General features: G+C 41.0%; 1 long non-coding RNA gene across 3 annotated transcripts in view; it reads left to right on the top strand.

The window, feature by feature from the left end:
• LOC136401127 (uncharacterized) overlaps positions 1-1,166 on the top strand; it is an 87,563-nt gene extending 86,397 nt beyond the window's left edge. For all 3 annotated transcript variants that reach the window (XR_010750474.1, XR_010750475.1, XR_010750476.1), the window contains one exon: positions 939-1,166. This is a non-coding gene — a long non-coding RNA (uncharacterized lncRNA). The remainder of the gene's footprint in view (positions 1-938) is intronic.
• The last annotated feature ends 19,758 nt before the right edge of the window (positions 1,167-20,924 follow it).

The raw sequence follows: 20,924 nt of genomic DNA, 5'->3' as shown, positions 1-20,924 counted from the left end.
GAAAGTTTCAAAGAGTTTTCTATAAAAAGATAGTTACTCAGCTTGACTCAATTGTTAGTAAATATCAATGTAATCTAGATAGTTTTTTAACCTGTTGTGCTATAAAAACAGAAAAAAAATTAATTGAGGATGATTAAGTCCATAATTTTGGAATAAAATTTTATTTACCTTATAAATTAATTTCAGTATTAATTCAGAAAAGAATTAATTGAGGATGATTAAATTCATAATTTTGGAATAATTTTATTTTATATTATACTGTTATTTTTTTATGCAAACACATATATGATCAGATTGTTCACAATGACCAGAATTACTATCAAGTTCTGGTATTAATTTTCAATCACTTCTTAGTAAAGAACTAATGATTATTCTGTCCAATGAAATTAAGAAAAATATCTGTATTTATCTGACCTTTTCTCACCAATTCTTATGCTATCTGGTCCTTTCTATGACTCAACTTATTTTTTAGAGCAAGTCTTTTCTTGAATAATGAGGCCTTTATATTTTTTAAAATTATAAAACAGCAAAATTCTATAATTGTCACACACAAATTTATCAAATCTGAAATTCTGCAATATTTGTTTTCTCTAAATCTATGTATTCTGGTTGACCAATGTCACACTGTTAAATTTAATTGTCTAAATAGAAAAAGAAAAAAATAGATTTAAATATATATGTGTGTAGATAGATAGATAGATAAATAGATATTCAGTAAATTCAATCTTTTCAGACATTCAATCTTTTTTTCCTTGAGTTTCCAGTGTGTGCCAGGTACTGTGCTAGTTACAAGAAGAGCAACAGAGACCCTAGCTTGTTGATTCAGTGGTAGTGCACTGACCCAATATGTGGATGTCCTGGGTTTGATTCCTTGTCAGGGCACAAAGGAGAAGCACCATTCCCCTTCTCACTCCTCTCTCTCTCTTCCCTTCTTGCAGCCATGCCTTGATTGGAGTAAATTGGTCCTAGGTGTTGAGGATGGCTCTGTGGCCTCCACCTCAGGTACTAAGAAGAGCTCAGTTGCTGAGCAATGGAACAATGGCCCAGATGGACAGAGCATCACCCTCTAGTGGGCTTGCCAGGTGGATCTCAGTCAGGGTGCATGCTGGAGTCTTTCTTCTTCCCCTCCTCTCACTGAATTAAAAAAAAAAAAAAAAGAAGAAGAAGTGCAACAGAACAATTAAGCAATATCTCAGCTCCCAGTAGCGTACACTGGAATTATCCACACCATCATCAATGGGACTTTAATTTTGTCAGACCGTTTTCTTTGCCAGCCTGATGAGTTGAAAATTATACTCATCATTCATTCTGCAGTACCCTGATTTCTGCTGAGTTGGGTATGCTTTTGTATGTTCATGAATATTCTATTGTCTTTTTCCATAAGTTCTCTGTTTGTATCTTTTGTTGGTTTTTCTATTTGTTTATTTATAGTTTTACTATTAATGTGTAAGACCTCCTGCTCTGTCTCTCTCTTTTTCTTTTCTTCTGGACGTTTATTCTTGAATGGTTAGGCGTACTGTGATAAGTATGCCTGAGTATTTTGCTTCTCTTATTGGTTAAATAGCTTATACAATAAAGAAAAGTTATCTTCTGTTGCTGCATGATTTCCAAAGTAGTTTTCTTAAGGATTTGTCGATGCAGTGGTTTCCATAATTACTAGACCCAGATTCCACTCAGCTCTCATCTCTGTCGTGCTTAATGCTTCTTTCTCGTCCTCTGGCCTGTTTCCCTCCTTGTCCTTGCACACTGCCACACAGGCATCCACCCAGACAGTGGAAAGAACTACTGATAAAATTGCTGGTGTAAATCTGAAGACCCAGCAAATCTTTCTGAGGAGCAGCTATCAGTGTCCAAATGTCACTGGTTTTTGTAAACCAATTATAAATGAAGAGAATGATAAACATCAACAATTGACTTTGTCCTTTTAGAATTTACTCTTAAGCTGGGAATGGTGCCCCCCTTCTTTGAGAGAGTCTGGCATCATCAAAGCTTTATCAACACAGAAGACAGGAGATGATGTCTATTTTGCAGGCAAAGCAAAGTGGCTGCTATGCCTCTGTTAATGATTTACAGCTATTGTAAATGGAACCTCTGGTCAACTGCATTTTTTAATGTGTTTATTATTGATTTATACTGATACAAGTGATTTATTTTATTTCACAAGCAGCCTTATTAAATTCCCTTACTAGCTCGAGTAGCATGCTAGTAATTTGCCTGGAATTTTTAAAAAATACTGGCATGTTTTAAGGACAATTTTGTATCGCCTTTTAATTATTTATTCACTCATTTCTTTTACTTCTTTTATTGCATTGGTTAAGATTTCTTATATGGTGTCAAATAATAGCAGAGATAATATCATTGTCTTGTTTCTAATTTTAACAGTAATTAATTTTTTTCTGACTAGACTCATGTACTAGAACTAATCTCAATGTGTGTGGACATTTCTAAGGGACATATATGAGCCCTTTTTATATATCAAACATTTAACAGCTGGACATAGGAGAAATGGGCTATTAAGTGAGACCTTGTGATTTTCATTGGAAGAAGTTTCCAAGTAATTGCCTTCCAGCCTATTGGTAAGTATATTGCGACAACAATAATTTGATATTGTCTCAAAAATAGAACCCTGGGTTATACTCAGAGCTTTAGATATTTGCTTGATCTCTCAGTAACAGTAACAGGGATAAGTTTCTTACCAAGTTCATTCATTTATTTTTCTTACTCAACAAACATATTTTTTGTAAATCACTGACTCTGGGCTAAACTTTGGGAGCACATAATATAAAGCAATTTAGACCTTGCCCCTTTCTTTCAGTTTTCATATTCTGAGTCAGAAATAAATATGTTTGCTGATTTTTCTATTTATTTATAGTTTTACTATTTATATATAAGATCTTCTGCTCTATCTCTTTCTCTTTTTCTTTTTTTCTGGATGTTCATATATTAATGAGTTACAGAATTTCATAGTATGTGCTACAAGGTGTTACATAAAAACTGCCAGGAAAGCAGTGTCAAAAAATTCATTCACAGATAAAACATAAGGAAAACAAGGATGTGACTGTGGGTAGGTCCACGGCTGAGAGCTGCCGTGCACTACAGCAACGGCACAGGCGGACACAGGCTTGGGCAGCTGGGACAAGGGAGCTCATGTTCTTTAGTGGAGCATTCATGTTCCATGCAGGTTCTGAGGAAAACAAAGGCTTCTGCAAGTCTCAGTCCAACCACTATTGCTTTGTCTCTTTCTGCTCCTTGGGAACTGTGGTTGCTTTGCTACATTCAGGTTTCTAAGTTGGTCGATACTCTTGAGACAGTGTGTGGGAGCATTAGAAGAAAGAAAAGAAAACAGGATTGGGGGGTAATTGAAAGGAGGAGATACTGCACTGTTCTTTCCTTTCTCCCTGTGTTCCTAACTGCTTTCATTAGCCCAGAGCCTCAATGCTTCAGGGACAGTGTGTCCTGCTTAGTAACTGGTGATGTCTCCTTGCTATTCTTCCCTAGCCAAAAACATTAAATCTACTTTAACATTATTTCAGTTTGACTGCCAACAGCCAGCTTTGTATTCTGATGAAGTGTATTGCATCAGTGATATGCTCTTATAATATGCTCTGTGTTGACAATGTGTCACATTCACAATTGCACACAAAATGGGGTGGTGGTGGAGAGATTCAGGCTAAACCTTGTCCTTTATTGAAAACCAGCAAGGGTTGCTTTCTGAAGGTTCGTCATCTTGTGAATCTAAGACCATATGGACCAAAAGATAAAGCTTTACACCAATCACATACATGACACACATGTATTGTCATCAAAAGGAATTGTCATTAAAAGGCTTTGAACATGCCCAAGATGCTTCGAACATGTCAGAGTGTCATCCAAAGATTGTCACTGCCCTGTGATTTCTTCAAGAATAAAATTATAATCTGAGGACTTCGATAAACTGGGGGTAAATTAGTACATTTTTTTTTTTTTGCTTTACTCTTGTCAAAAGGAAGACGACTGTGCAGTTTTTCTATATTCAATGCAGCTTTTCTTACAAGGATGTGGTGTATAAATCAGTATTCCATTTAGAGGCTGAGATCGCTAGTGTGTAATGATCTCTCACCTCTCCTGCTGCTTCTCTTGCTCTTAAATTTTTTTCCAAGTAAGCAACCACTTTCTCCTGTTTAACCCCCCTCCACACCCTGCCCACTCCTGACATGCTGAGTGCTTTCATCTTGAGTCTGCACAGGTGAAGGGAGAAAGAAAAAGTCCCGCCAACACAGAAGCTCAGAGAAAACACCTGTAGTGTCACTAAAATGGGATCACTAAAAAGCAGTGCTTCTTGCTGGGTAATAGCACAGAACCTTTAAATCACAGAAATTAGAGACAGGAGACCCATCAGGTCACCCTGTCCATCACCTATGGCAGCTTTATGTATTTGGTGTGAACTGACATGAGCCGTGAGGCACTTCTAGCAACCCTGGGGAGATGCTACTCTCCAGTAATAAGCTTTCCGTTGAGAAAATGGCGTTAGAAGCCGTCAGCTTTTCTTTTGCCTGATTTCACATTGTTCTGCTTGGCTCTAGCCTTTAAAAAAAATGCGACCATGCTTTCTGTTACCCCTCCATCTTTATAACCTACAACCTTGTAATAGTACATTATTACTATATTTCCTGTGGTTATTTGAGACAAGCTATGCAAATTTCCTCTTAAAGGACTGCCTTACCAATTAGTCCCCATTGCTAAATCCATTGTTTTTCTAAAAGGTTATTCACTGCACTCCCATTCATTCTGATTCTGAGACTGTTTCTTATAATTTCATTGTGTGTGTGTGTGTGTGTGTGTGTGTGTGTGTGTGTATGTGTGTGTTCATAGAGTTAAAGAGTTTTGCTCAATTCTTAGAGAAAATGAAGATGGTGTTCAAGCCAGTGACTGGATCTCTACCAAGATTCAGAAAAATTTGCTGCCACCTCCTAAAGCCATAGTTTATATTTCTTTAAGCCGTCATGAAGTTTAGTATGCCACAAGCCTTCTTGGGTTATCAGGCTGCCCAAATACATACCTGAATAAACATCGTCATTAAATAACTGTTGCTCTGGGCATAACCTGAGGATTGCTATGTGACTGAATCTTGAATAAATTACTTCATCTTCAGGTATTTTAAAAATGTTATGAGCTATACTATCCTCTATAAGACAAAACTGCACATTTTGCAGTTATGAAACCCTCACGTCTCCTCCTTTGGAAAGGGAAAGATGATCTTCACCCAAGATGTCAGGGGTGGGCAAAAGGTCAATTGACTCTTAAAGATCTGATTTCATTCCGCCCTGGAAGATGGAGAGGATCTTGTCATTATTTCTGCTTCTTTCACCACTGGTACCACCAGGTTGGCCTCAGGGGTTGTACTGCTCAGGGCTTAACATCCCGAGCCCAGCAGGGATGTGCAGTTCTTCCCAAAATGCCCCAGGATAAGGCTACAGTGTTTCAACAAGACTGTAGTCAAAGGTTTGGGGCAACCTTAGGGACATCCATACAGAGCATCTAGCGTGTAAATTATAACTTGAATTCCCTGAATTGTAGGTCGCACCCCATGTTAATTTTTGACTTATCTCTGTAACCGCAGAACCAGCTCCAAGGGGTCCTGTTCCATTTAATGAGTTACTGAGTGGATTTTCAGAGACCACAGGCCAAAACTGCAAGTCATGCAGCCCGGGCATGCACAAAAGAAACGTGACCTCCAGCTGCACCTGAACCAGTCTCGCCCCGCCCCCACGAAACCAAAGGACCAGACATAACCGGAACTTGAACACTGGAACCTCATCAGAAGTGAAGGGTCCGCTGTCCAGGAAGATCCCTTTACCATAAATGGCCAAGTTCCAAGGTGCTCTAAGGAACGCTTGCCCAGCAGCACTTCCTCATACCTGCCCCCCTAAATCCTGATAACCTCCTAACTTAGTGCAGTGAGCGAGATGGATTTGAGGCACCATGAAGTCGCCTGTCTTCTGGGTTAGTCACTTACCGATCCATCAACATTTCTTTACTCCAGACTCACGTTTCTTCAAGCACACCTGCTTGGGTTCGCTAACATCCCCACTTAGCGATTTTCTGTTTCACCCACGTGTCCAAAGTGTAGGCAGGATGATGCCTCGAACTGGAAAGGCTCTTCTGAACTGAAGAAGAATGAGTCTGGTAGAGAACCATCACTCAGCCTGCCCTTCCCAGACTTGAATGAAGTGGATCTGGACTCCGTGGCCCAGGCATGATTGTTAAAGGTGATAAGCTTTTATGATGTCTTCTCTGAGAGGGTCAGGATACTTTGGGGCCGATTAACAACAACAAGAAAAAAATAAACACACATAAAAGCGCCAAAAACCTGTCTGAGTTCTCACTATTATAAAAGAAGGGAGGGAGGAGGTAGGTGTTGCTGGAGCTGGGGAGGGAGCGAACACTGGGGAGAAATGGCTGGTGGATGTGCAGAAAGGAGAGAGAGAACTACGGGTTGAACGCTCACCACGCAGGCACACACTTGATGCACATGACCTCATTTGCTCATTGCCGAACCGGTCTGTCTGATTCATTCCCTTATATCCTCACAAGGCTGCGCTATTTCTCAAAGATGTGAGATTAATGAGACAATAATGTTGGTAAAGCGTTTCAACTTCCTTTGAGAAAAGGAGCCATAAAATTTTATTGTTATTGTGATTCTTATTAGTGAAGCTTCACAAAACGGCACCAAAGATGTAACTAATATTACGCTCATTTATTTCATTTAGCGCCATAAAGTCTAAAAATAAGAACCAGCATATCTATTGGATTTTAGACTCAGCCAGTTATTTGGTTCAACTGCAAGGTTTTTGCAGATCATGATCTTGAGGACTAAATCTACAACCAAAGTCACAGGACTGTGACCCCATAGGTCCTCATTCTAATCCTGGGTTCTCCCAAGGAATGAGAAAGGAGTGGGTTAGGGTGATAGCTGGAAACATTGAGTCTTCTCAGTCTATAATTGTTAAAGAGAGAATGTAGCTATAATGCCTCTTTTTGGGGGGGAAAGTAACAATGGGCTTAATTCAGATAATTAGCTTCTCAGAGAAGGCAGGTGTTTCTCCCCTTTTCCATGAAAGAGAGCTAACTGTGTTAATTATGAAAGACAAAATTATGTAAAGGACAGAAAGGCATTGTAAAGGGTGTGGAGTTAGGCACATATTCCAGTACAAAGAATAACCTCAGCATGACTTATTTTTGTTTTGCCATTTTTAAAAGTCCCTATGTTGGGAAATAATTCAGTGTCCTCCCCAACATGGCATTTATGCTTAGTAATCGTCATCTGAAACTGCAATTTGAGAACAGAAGAATGTTCAAAGTCACAGAACTTGTAGTGAAGATAGCCACATTGCAAAAGGGGTGTGGCTCCGGAGTCCTTGCTATTGATGCTGGACTCACTTCCTCTCCGACAGAGGTATCTGCAGGGTGTTCTGTGTGTGGAGGCAGGTGTGTTAAGAATTTTGTTCTGCGAAATGACCTAACAAGCAAAATGAGGACAGACTCATTCATACATAGAAAGCAGGCTGACAATTGTCGAGGCAGCGGGTGCTGCATGAGGAGGGTGGGGAAAATGAGAAAAAATAGGACAAAAAAGGGAAAGAAAAAAACTCATGGACACAGCCAGCAGTGTGGTGACTGCAGGGCGGGCAGAGACGGAGAAGGGAAGGGGGGATAAATGGTGATGGACTTGTTTTGGAGGTGAACACACAGTACACTGTACAGAGATGTGTTGTAGAATTGGGCACCAGAAACCTGTATAATTATGTTAACCAGTGTCACCTCAATAAATTCAATTTTAAATTTTGTTCTGGGTGTTAATTTGGAGTGGTGCAATATCAAAGTTTATTTTTATAGGAGACAGTTAGAAGTTTGGAGTTAGAGGCTAGAAAATAGATGAAAATCAAAGACATAATTACAATTTGCATATAAGTAAAGGAATGTAAGTGTATGTCCAAGAGATACTATTTGGCCCAAAATTAGAAGGGTCTGATCTGGGATCCCTAACACACAGAGATTGTACAAAGGACAAGCTGAGGAATGAAAGATCAGGATTATTAGACAAGTAAGAGTGGGATTTAGACATCAGAATAGAGTTTCTAGATAAAGAGAGTGAAAAAGGTGAACAATTGTTCAATTATCTGGCGGTTAACCGACTGTCGCTTTCTTTGGTCTATAACACAACTTCTTCAAACAGAAATCATCAATCACTCTGCGCATGACCTTTTGTTCTCAACCTTTTACAATGTGACTATCTTCATGACAACAAAAGTTGTTATCACAGAAACCAACAATAACCTCCAACTGCTAGATTCAGCCACCTATTTTCAGTTCTACATAGCTTTCCCGAACACTTGGGATGGATAATTTCTCATTGAAGAAAGTAGTTATACAAAGAAAGCTCTCGTCTGTTAATGCCAGAGCCTCAGGGGAACTAGGTTATTTTGGGAGAGGGGGCCCTGGTGTGAGGGAACAGAACAGGCCCCTGCTGCTACCATTCTTACCAGGGAACAGATTAGCCCACAGATTTGGGATGGTCAATCTCAGTGTCTGTTAGTTGTAACTCAGCTCCATCAGATAGCAACTTAGCAATATATCCCTAATACACTTGTTTTGTTAACTCACTCATTTACTCAGTAAATATCACTAAGCACTTGGTAGCGCCCTGCATGCAACTGTATGTACGTGCAGGTGTTGGTATGTGTTCAGGGGTGGGAAGAGGAAATGGCTTTGAGAGGGAAGGCTGACTTGGGAAGCCTGCCAGGCACAGGGGTTAACATTATAAAGCAGAAAGAACAAAAGGACACACCTGTTCGTTACACTGTATGAAGTGCCCTGGGGTGGTTGTGTAGGGGACATGGTAGGACAGTGTTATTATAGGCAGGAGATACAAAAGCCAAAATCAAGACTTGATGATAAAGGGCTAGTTTGAATCAGGCTTTATTTTAAAAAACCATTAAAAACTATATATCTACCAGATTTTAATATTAGTGCTTGCAATACTGCTTCTCGCTCCGAAAACATGCATAATCATTCTATTTATGAATGTGGGATGTGTACACTGTGAAAAAAAATGATTTTATTAGCAAGTGTTCATGTTCTCCAGCTGATAATTCAATATTTTATGTCTTTTACTCTTTCTTACAGGTGACAGTTGTGCATGGTGCATGAAGCAGCCCTGTCTCCCCCGCACAGCTGCTGACCTCCAGCAGCCTGGAGGAGCAGCAGACTTCTCCTTGGGTCCTCACCCTGGCCATGCTCTGTGACCACCAGGGAAACAAGCGTACAGTGAAGTAGCAGCTTAAACCACAGCGAACACTGCTTTCCACCCTCCGCAGCAATTGTCTCAGAAAGGAGAATTGCAAAACTAAAGGGGAAAGTGTAAAAGAAGGAAACGTGGAACAAGTGGGAAGCCAGGGAAGGAAAAGGAGGGGGCAGAGGTCAGGGGAAGCCCCGGCACAGGAAGCGCGGCACAAGGACCTTTGGTGTACCTGGCTGCCGGGAGGCGTGTTCAAGTCAACACAGAGTACTCGTTCTGCGTTTGTTTTTCTTCTTATGGCAGATGGTACGTGAAGAATGGATTTATCGTAGATTAAAACTTGAGACACCAAACAGCACGTATTGCTTAATTTTCCTGTGACACCCCTTTCCCCCCAATGACGGAAAACAAGGTTGTACATTATTTACTTAGGACAATCAGCACGAACCAGCAGAAAACAAATGAATGTTCAGCCCCCAGGGCCCAGTGTGTGTATGTATGTGGCTGAGATAAAAGAAGGGTCGCTGAGAATTATGGAGGAGAAAGGAAACCGACATGCACTTGATGGGGGTCAGCGTAGAAGCTGCCGACCACGGCCCCTCACCCTGTTTGAGGTTGGGGGAAAAGGTGTCTCAGGGTGCACCCCAAGCTTCATGAGAACCTCACAGAGCACGGCATGTGTCTCTGTGGGTTTCCTGTAACCTGCCACTCACCCTCGGCGCAGATCCCAGATCACCCTTCCTTTTCGTGTCTAGTTTTCAGTTTCTGCTTCCTCACCTTCTGTTCAAATGTGAAATATCAAATACCTTCCTGTATGAAGCTTGCCATACAGCTCTAAGCAAAATCAATCCCCAAAGCTGGGCTTTCATTCCCTGTTTTTCTGTAGTTGTTAGTCTCTGGTTCCCTAGAGATGATCAGGGCCAGAGGGCTGAAAATAAGCTCACTCATCCTTTCAAACCTGTGTGAGCAAAGAGCACATGCTCTGTTATTAAAGTAGCTAGTGCATTTTCAGAGTTTAGTATGCACCAGGCATGGGGTGCTTTACCTACATTTTCTTATTTAATCCATGAGATTTCCAGGAGGAGGAGGAGGCGTGGTCCCTTTTGTGTGGGCTCCTCGGTGTCTGGAGCAGTGCTTGCCACCTGCATCTGCTGGGGGGCTCTCTGTTGACCCATGGAATCAATTCATCAATGAACAAACAGCTCCAGAAAGAATAGGGGGAATCCCCACAGGATCAAGGAGGGACCTGACACAAGTGAAGTTCAGCCATTCATCTGTCACACATACCACACGTTGTCATTGAAAGCATGTCTACCAAGACCATGGTCAATGCTTTTTAAACATTAATGCAATAGTGCTCTAACTGGCTGGATTGTTACACAAAGCAAAGATTACACTAATAACAACAAAAGACACCACTTCAGTCAGAAATGAGATTTAAATGCTGCAAAGATTTTCAAGTGAATTTAATTAATTCCTGTAGAAATTCAAAATGAGAAGGGTGAGTAGGATGTCAAATTTCTGCCATCCCCTAGGGCAGGGCTTCCTAGGAACAGCTGACTGCAAGCTGTGTGTTGGGCAAGGGTTGGATTTATCATGGAAATACGCATTGTTCTTTCCATTACATTGAGTTGCATGTTAGAGATATAAGATAAAGACATAAAAAGGCATTTAATTACATCTCTGAATATTTAACTCACTTATGTTCCTCAAATACTAGGATTTCCAAGTAGACAGGTGGAAACATTGCTTAAAAGTAGTATCTTTAAAAGGTAAAGTCTATCTCACATTATTAGAGGCATTTAAAGTTTTCAGAGTTGAGTATTTGTTATAAGAAAGATTTCTTTAAAATTTATAACAGCCTATGGAAATCTCAGTTGATTACCAATACAGTGCGTCTTGGTGAAAAGCTGTAGCAATCAGGAGATAACAACTGCTTGGATGCTGAGAACGCCAGACATTTTGAGGGGGCAGGTTTGCATTCTTCTTTAAGCTCATCTGCACCTTCAGTAGCATAGTGGGGGTGGTTAAGAACACAGCTCAGATCCAGCGCTGCACTACTTCAAGTCATGGCTTGTTCACTCGATGGCTGTAGTATTTTGAGCAGTTTACCTAATGTCCCCATGCCTCAGTTTACCCATGTCTATTAAGGTGCTAGTAGAACCTCATAGGGTTGTTGTGAAGTTCAATAAATTAGAATGCAAAGCACTTAAAAGTGTGCTTGTCTTAGGAAACCACACCATTACGACAATCCAGATCTTGGTGTTTGCTTTTAACTAGTCAGGTTTGTTTGAGTATTGTTAAGTGAGACAACTGTACAAGCAAGACACCGTGAAAGGCAATGGACATGCAGAAATGGATATGAAACGAGCCTTGGCCTCGAATAACACACCATTCAGACTCAACCTGTAATAACACAGCTCTCAAGGCAGATGGGCTTGGAACTGTTATAAAAAAAAACCCCTGGAATTGGATCTGCTGACAGGAAAATAGCATTCCATTAATTTTGATAGTATTCAAATCACTTTCCCCTCCAATTTGTAGCAGTCAGAGCAATGAAAGAGCCTCCACTTAGTACCTGCCATCAGCATCATCCCATATTTAATCCACATCTCCAGAGTGAAGGGCACTTAGCCAGGTCTCTAATAGTGACTCAGAAAGTATGTAGCAAATAGTCTTAGATTGAAATCAACAGTGCTGTCACTTGAGAGCAAAGAAGAGTTGTTTTTGAAAACTTCCAGCAAAGCAGGTTGGTAAGCAGAGTTATTTATATTCTATGCAATGCCACTAATCTTTCAGTGTACACTTGGAAGGATTGGTGTATCCTATGCATTCCCATTTGGGCAGTCTATGATTCACTCTTTTACACCTGTAAGAAGATCCCAACCTGGGCATAATACCACTGTTTATCTCAATAGCATTGAGTCGGATGGGCTTTTTGGTGCTGGCTCTTGGAATATGTCAAGGGGCTTACCCTTACTTGAGAGTACAGAAATTAGAATTCAGTGCCTCAAGTCCAAGGCCTAGCATTTCAATGGTGTGGTGCACTCTTCTGTGACAGGCCAGATCTTGAGGACATTTAGTTTGAGCATGAGCAAGGAACTTGGGACCATACTGCTGGCCAGGGACAAGATTTTAACAGATTAAGTCAGCTACTTTGTCCACATCATGACAAAGATACCATACTTTAAATCTGCTTTTGCCTAAATGTTATTTTCTCTCTATGACACCAGAATTGTATTGTTTTGGTACTCTATGACATCCTGATTTTGTGTAGTATCCTAATTGTTGTGCGTTTCTGTGAATTTTAAATCTAGTTCCTTTGTAGAATAAGAATACAAGGAACATTGATGAAAATAAGCTAAGGACAAGCTAAAATTCTCCTTCACCTTCAAAAATAATATAATTATCCCTCAGATCTCCATAAAAAATTATTCAGGAGAGCAGGGTGAGGTCGTGCATTTCACATTTAGCTACCGCTGAGAATGTGCTAAAAGCTTTTTCTCAGACAGACTGTCATTTCTACAAATGTCAGGCTTACAGACATGCCATGCTCCAGAAACTCACTTTAATTTGGGTAATAGCTAAGAGCTTGTCACACGCTAAGTCACTGGAACTATTTCCTACTCAATTCGCCAGAAAAGGAAACAGCATGCTCTCCTCAAGCCCCTTCAGTCCTCCTCCCCGCATCCCACCATTAAATCTACACTATTTAATCTCACACACAAAAAGTTGTATTTTAGGTCTCCTACGATATCTTACTTTGTGTTGTTTTAGTCCTGTCATTAGAGGCTTCTCTTGCCTTGTTTCTTAATAGCGACTTCTTACCAGATACATAATTCTGTCTCTCTCCTGAGAGGATATGAAATAACTGCATTAATATTTATATTTACTTTGCAAAGGAAAACAAGGTATGAAGAAGAGACCACACCAGCATTGCATGTGGATCATGTGCAGAATCCTAGGGATGAGTCACCAGCTTTCCATGTAGGTTTGATATTTCTCTTCTTTAAAACATCTGAGAAACACTGGCTTAAGAATTAGATACTTCTTCTTTCTTCCCGAAGATAAAGATTAAATAAGGGCCCTCAAAAATCCTCTGGTAGCAATGAGCTTACCAAACACCCGGATCTTGGTTCCTAATATCATTCTTCAATAAAAGGAAACAGAATTTATTGAGGCATGGCTGATTCTAAGGCTGGAACAAGGAATAAGATGAATGTACTGATAGAACGCAATATTCAAAGTTGAAATTATTTGAACAAAAATAAGCAAAAAGATATTGAGTTATAACCTGAAGTATAAAATTTCCATGAGTCCATACATGTACAAGAATAATAAATACGGTGTGTCCGTAAAGTTATGGTGCACTTTTGACCGGTCACAGAAAAGCAACAAAAGAGGATAAAAATGTGAAATCTGCACCAAATAAAAGGAAAACTCTCCCAGTTTCATACCTATTCAGTGCAGTTTGATGTGGGCTCATGCACAGATTTTTTAGGGCTCCTTAGGTAGCTATCCCGTATGGCCTCTACAGACTCGTCACTGACGAATGGCCTACCAGAACGGGGTTTCTCCACCAAACTGCCGGTTTCCTTCAACTGCTTATCCCACCAAATAATGTTATTCCTATGTGGTGGCGCTTTGTTATAAATGCACCGATATTCACATTGCACTTTGGTCACAGATTTGAATTTAATGAGCCACAGAACACACTAAACTTTCCTCTGTACCGTCCACATCTTGACTGGCATGGCTATGGGCTGCTCCGCTGTATACACGATGTTACGTCATCATCTACACATGTGCACATGCTGCCACATCATCCTACAGAAACTGGGAGGGTTTTCCTTTTATTTGGTGCAGATTTCACATTTCTATTGTCTTTTGTTGATTTTCTGTGACCGGTCAAAAGTGCACCATGACTTTACAGACACACTGTAGAAGAGAAGAGAGAAATCTCCTGGGCAGAAGCATTCCAAATAATTTTCATATTACTCTACTCTTCAGTAACGTGGGACACAATTCCCTACTCCTTAAATGTGGTTTTGTTATCGTGATTTCTTTCCAAACAGTACAGTGGTGAAAGGGGGAAAGGTGGGAAGCATAACAAACACTCCTTCAGCCAGATAATCAAGGTTAGACTCACCAGTGATGGGTTCTATTGATAGTATATACCCAATACATGATGTGATGATGACAATTGTTTACATCTGTGTTACCCCAGTCTAACTGAGAAATACATCAGATGAATCCCAACTGAGGAATGTGCTAGAAGGTACCTGAGCAATAGTCCTCAAAACTCAAGGTCATCAATTCAAGGAAAGTATGAGGAACTGCTATACCCAATAGGGCCGAAGAAGACATGACAACTAAATGTAATGTGATATCCGGGGAAAGGAAAAAGTATTACGTTAAAACTAAGAAAATATAAATGAAGTTTGAACTTTAGTTAATAATTATATATCAACATTTGTTCAGTATTTGTGACAAATATACCATACTAATGTTAGCTATAAATAATGAGAAAACTCTGGGTCCAAAATCTTCATACACAAATTTAAAATCCAAAAATGTCTAAAAAAGTGTTTTTAAGATATAAAATAATTATATTCTGTGGCAAAAACAGTGCCTGTTTTTGTCTTCTTTTATTCTATGCTAGTGTAAATATTTTTATGTTTTAATTTGTAAATATTGTCTGATTTCAGTGTCCTACTCCAAACCCGTCTAGTGAGTTACCAAATATATGGTTTATATAATATATTATATTGCCTTCCTAGACTCCAAAACATTTGAAATTCCAAAACTCAATTTTCCCCAAGGGTTTTGGTCTATAACTGTGGATCTTTGGTGTCTACCCACTGGGTTTTGTGAGAATTATATAATTCACGTGAAAAACTTAACCCAGTACCTGTCATCTTATATACATCCAATAATATTTTAAAATTATTATCACAGTTACATCTCCTTGAGTCAAACAAATTTTCCTCTTCATATCCCGAAATTCTAGGAGATCTCAACTACTTGGGCAGGTTGGAGGTGATCTGGTACCCCAAATCAAGAATTATATATATTTCCAGTGAGGACCCCTGTCCACAATTATGTATACCTTTATTATGTGGCCAATTGGGGAGACATTGGCTTGTACCCTTGCATTTATGTTTTCATGTTATTGATTGGATCTGTGTGAGGATGTGACCAATTTATTGCACTGAGCTAAACTGAAAGATGTCCCAATACTATGATTTAATTTCTATCTCACACACTGTGCTTTACTCACAGATTTCAATGTGCTCTGACACATCCTAACTCTGTGAGGTAAAATGGATGTCGTCGTGCTTTCTCTGCTCTTGTTTTTTAAGTGATATAATTGTGCGCTCACAGCTCTTCTTTCCCACAAGAGTTAACAGGGAGCAGAGCGTGGAATGAATCCACCTCTAGGTCATCACCTGCCCTGGTGGCGATCCAGGTGGCACCGGATTTATTTTTATTGAGAGATAACCAAATACAGTGAGGACATACACATCGCTGCCCCGTTTTGGGAACCTGACTCAGATGCTTCCTTTTCTTCCTGTTTGGACGCCCCAGTGGTCAGGAGGACCCGATATCAACACAACACTCACAGATATTGTTCAGTTGCCAAGAGTGAGCTGACCAGGAACATAGTTTCCACATGTTTTTGACTAAACATGGCAGCCCTGGTGTGTGAGTCTTCCTGCTCCAAAAAACAAAATTCCTTTATTATGACTCTCCTTTCTTTTTACCTTTGTGTCCATTGCCTTTCCACTATTTCGACTGATGTTGTTATCTTGCTCTTGTTATTAAGTCACATTTTGACTTTAGGGCTTCCTCCATTTGGGAGTAAACCATTGCTGTGTGCTGGAAATAAATGCTCTGAAACCAGCCCAGGTATTTTCTTTGTGACAGGAAGTCTTCAAAGGCTTAAGTGTTGGCACTGACCTTGTTTCTTAAGATTACTTAAAAAAAAAAATGCCCTGGCTGGTTGGCTTAGTGGTAGAGCATCGGCCTGGTGTGTGGGAGTCCCGGGTTCAATTCCTGGCCAGGGCACACAGGAAAGGCGCCCATCTGCTTCTCCACCCCTCCCCCTCTCCTTCCTCTCTGTCTCTCTCTTCCCCTCCTGCAGCAAGGCTCCATTGGAGCAAAGATGGCCCGGGCGCTGGGGATGGCTCCTTGGCCTCTGCCCCAGGCGCTAGAGTGGCTCTGGCCGCGACAGAGTGACGCCCTGGATGGGTAGAGCATCGCCCCCTGGTGGGCATGCCAGGTGGATCCTGGTCGGGCGCATGCGGGAGTCTGTCTGACTGCCTCCCCGTTTCCAGCTTCAGAAAAAATACCAAAAAAAAAAAAAAAAAAAGATTACTTAATTGGAGAAGCTCCAATTTCCATATGGAAACCTCTGCTCTTCAGACCATTACAAAAGAATTATAAACACATTTTATTGAGGTATAGTTGACATGTAATATTATATTAGTTTTGGGTGTACATCATAATGACTTGATATTTGTATGTATTACAAAATTATCTCCAAAATAAGTCTAGTTACCACCTTTCACCTTATGCATAATTACAAAAATTAGTTGTTCATATAATGAGAAGTTTTAAGACTTACTCTCTTAACAACTTTCAAATACACAATACAGTATTATTAGCTAGTGCCACCATGCTGTACGCCATCCCATGCCTTGTTTATTTTATAACTGGAAGTTTGTGCTTTTTAAACCCCATCAGCCATTTCACCCACTCCCATCCCCCACTGCTGGCAACCACCATGCAGCTAACTGTCACTGAACAGGGGACCTGGCCCTCATGTCTGCCTAGGGCCAGCAAGTAGTAATGTGTGGGTTCTTGACTTGGGTTGTAAAAATCTCACAACCCAAGTCCTGGTGATTTTGAGAGTAAGTGTACTAAAGCCGGGGGCAGTGAAACAAGGAAGGGCCTAGGACAGGAGAAGCAACAGTCTGGGCAGGGCTGCATTGGCTCCCTGGGAAGTCAGAGAAAAGGGGGCCTAGGACACAGGTTCAGAAGGTTACCCTGGGATGAGCTGCCACTGCCCACTGCTCTGCTCGTAGCAAGTCTAGTTGGGTCCCTTAGAGTTTAGGGGATGCATGCCTGTGGGGAAAGAAGGGGGGAAGGGGAAAGGGAAGGGTGTTAGCATGCACCCAGGAGGGAGAGTGCACTGGGTCCCCCATCCTAAGTGATTTAAGGGTGGAGGTCTTAGGAGAGGTACCAGGAGGGATCTCAATAGAATATTCATCAGCTCTCCAGGTGTATCCTTTTAGGGTCATGGTCTCCACTGACTGGTCAGTGCCAGGGCAGGGTCATTAGTCAATGCAGCTGGTCCTGAAGTTAGCCATAGTATTGCTTATCTGGTTTTGCTGCTTTTAGGGCCTGGAGCTGAAACACAACAGAGGCCTAGATGTTATCCATAGAGGTTAATGCTTAAGGGCTATTCTCTGGCCCCCTTATTCACTCCCCTGCTAAGAGGGCCTAACCTGCATGACTAGCAACCTGCCAGGGGGAGAAAGGCCAGGGGAGGGTCCAAACCACGTGACCAGGGATATGAAATCAGGAAATCTAACCTCTATGACCAGCAATATGCTAGTGGAGGAAAGGTCACCCTAGGGGTGAGATCCTTGTCTTCCTAGTTTTGCCTGTTGCTAGGCACCTGGGGCTTTCTACCTGCTGACCTTCTGTGTCTGGCCGATTGTCCTTGTGCTGCTCATGTCTGTCTAACTGCCCACCACCCATTCTCTGTATTGGTGAGCTTGGCTTTTGCTTGTTTGCTTGTTTTGATTCCTGATTGTATTGGCCACAGGTGTCCTCTAGAGGCTACTCGCCTCAGACACCAATGTCATGGCCATGGGCAGAGGTGCAATGGCTTCAGCTACTTGTACTGGAGACAAAGGAAGAAGCAAGTGCAGGGACTGATTGGAGTCCGTTGCCCTCAACTCTGCCCCCACTCCATGTCTTGTAAGCCCCCCTCTACTCGACAGTTAGGAACCAGACTCTTTACTCAGTACAACTTTAACCGAAGGCTTTGGACCTGTTATGTTGTTCATAGTTGGTATGAATGTGGGATCTGAGCGTAAGGTAGAACAGTAGAAGGAAGGAAACACAGGAGAACACGAGGGCCTAGGGGGAGACGTCATTACTAGGCATGAGAGGCGAAAATTCCTGTTGCTTATCTAAGACGCCAGGTGAATCTAAACGCCTCTTGAAATTACCTCTGTTATCAGCAAACTTTACCCCTCCACACTTCTAGTTAAAAAAAAGAAAAATATCTGTAGGTCACCAGCAAGTTATGTTCCTAAAAGCACAGAATAGCTCTTTTAAAGAATAAAAAAATTACGCCCTGGCCGGTTGGCTCAGCGGTAGAGTGTCGGCCTGGCATGCGGGGGACCTGGGTTCGATTCCCGGCCAGGGCACATAGGAGAAGTGCCCATTTGCTTCTCCACCCCCACCCCCTCCTTCCTCTCTGTCTCTCTTTTCCCCTCCCGCAGCCAAGATGGCCCGGGCGCTGGGGATGGCTCCTTGGCCTCTGCCCCAGGTGTTAGAGTGGCTCTGGTCGCGGCAGAGCAACACCCAGGAGGGGCAGAGCATCGCCCCCTGGTGGGCGTGCCAGGTGGATCCCGGTTGGGTGCATGTGGGAGTCTGTCTGACTATCTCTCCCCGTTTCCAGCTTCAGAAAAATACAAAAAAAAAAAAAAAGGAATAAAAAAATTACACTTGCAAGTGGCCTAAATATCTTAAACACTTTCAAAATCATACCAATATCAAACCTGACTCTAACCTCTAGATGTGTAGTGTGTTAACAGTACTCAGTTTGGGAACATCTGGAGTTCTTCACGCCTTGAGCTGATTGTTCATTATTTTCTCTCTCTGCCTCTAGTCCCCTGTGCAAATAAGATGACAAGTGAGAAGATGACTCCTCTAAAAGAAGGAGCTGTCATCACTGCTACAATTACAACAGTAAAATTTAAAATTGAGTCAATTATCCAGGTAATTCATGTCAGGGTACACCTTAACCTTTGAAATGATTAGGATAATGGTCACAGTTCTTTTCATTTTCCAAGAATAGATAAATTCTGGTAGCTATTTCAAAGCTTAAAAGCTCTTTATTCAAATGTAATATTTCTTGCAAAAAAAATTTAGTTCTAAATTTCAAAAAAGGTATACAGAAAGCTATGCAATAACGTTGGTGATTTAAAAACTTTGAAATGTCGCTGTGATAGACGGGTTGCGTATTAGGAAGAGAAATTTTGGCTAATGGAAGAAAGAGGTTCTGCAAGCATCTTTTTGGAAGCCAAGCATCTGTTCGATTGATTTATTTCTCTTCTTTTTAGATCTACCAAAGAGCAACTCTTTTTTTAAGGGAGCATTCTAAGGAGCTCTTAAAGATTCACATCTCTGCCTACTTGTCCATGGCACACTATTTCAAAAGCTAAATGCCTTATAATATAATTACTAAACAAAACTGTATACCAAGTTTTAGAGATTCTGATAATTTTTAGACAAGATTCAGAATGGTTTGCAAAAAAGCAATTAGTTTAAAAATTACTGTGAAAAGTGGGGATGCCAAGATCATCATCCCCCTTTGCTGCCACCTGTTGTCCTACCGAAGAAATGACTCACTTGTAACACTGTGCCTTTTCACCTAAATTACTCATCAAAATTGTTATTTCCAAAATTAAGATCAGATTATATTTATGATGCTTTCTTCTTCAGGGAATTCTTTTGTCTCTTAACAGTTGGGGAAACAGGTTTTCAAGCACTCACACATGAGCATACAGAGATTTAGATTTTTCCTCCTGGCACCTGTTGTAGACATTTGAGAAGGTTGAACAGACAAAAACAAAGGAAGCCTCTGATTCCTAAACAAGCTCATAATACCCCCAAGAGCTTGGAATTTCATCTTTGTAAAATAAAAACATTTAGCTGAATGACAGCACTTAATGTCTTAGCCTAAAAGTCAAATTTAAATTCAATACCATCCTGCCCCCCTCCGCACAATTGCTGTGTATTGGGCACACGGTTAAAAACTAGAAACACTGATATGAATGTAACATGGCCCCAACCCTTGGAGATTCCAGAATTTAAGAGAGAAGACAAATCACGTTGAGGGAAGGAAGCACCTTGTTCATGTTGATACAGGATGGATTGGTGAGGAGTCAGGAAATTGAGATAGGAAGCTCTGATTGTAAATGTCCTATGAGGTACATCAGCAAAAAGTGAGGGTTGGTGATAGAATGGAGCAGACAATAAGAGAGAAAATTAAAACATTGAGACTAAAATGTGTGGAAGAGAAAAGATCATTTCAATTTCAAGTTGGAAGAGGGTGTTGGTTGGCAGAAAAAAAAAAAATTGTCCTAATCCTATATTTCACTTACAAGGAGATCTATACAATTCTGCAACTATCTGAAATGTAATTCGACCCTCCCCAAATAAACCACAATAATAAATCAACAAATGGAAATCACATGCCCTGGCCGGTGAGCTCAGTTGGTTAAGAGCGTCATACTGAAACAAGATTGCAGGTTTGATCCCAGGTCAGGGCACACACGGGAGGCAACCAATGAATTCATAACTGAGTGGAACAACAAATGAATGCTTCCTTTCTCCCTCCCTTTTC

This window comes from Saccopteryx leptura, chromosome 3, assembly GCF_036850995.1.
Source record: "Saccopteryx leptura isolate mSacLep1 chromosome 3, mSacLep1_pri_phased_curated, whole genome shotgun sequence".
In the NCBI taxonomy this organism is placed as follows: domain Eukaryota; kingdom Metazoa; phylum Chordata; class Mammalia; order Chiroptera; family Emballonuridae; genus Saccopteryx; species Saccopteryx leptura.
This window is presented reverse-complemented; position numbering and strand designations above follow the sequence as displayed.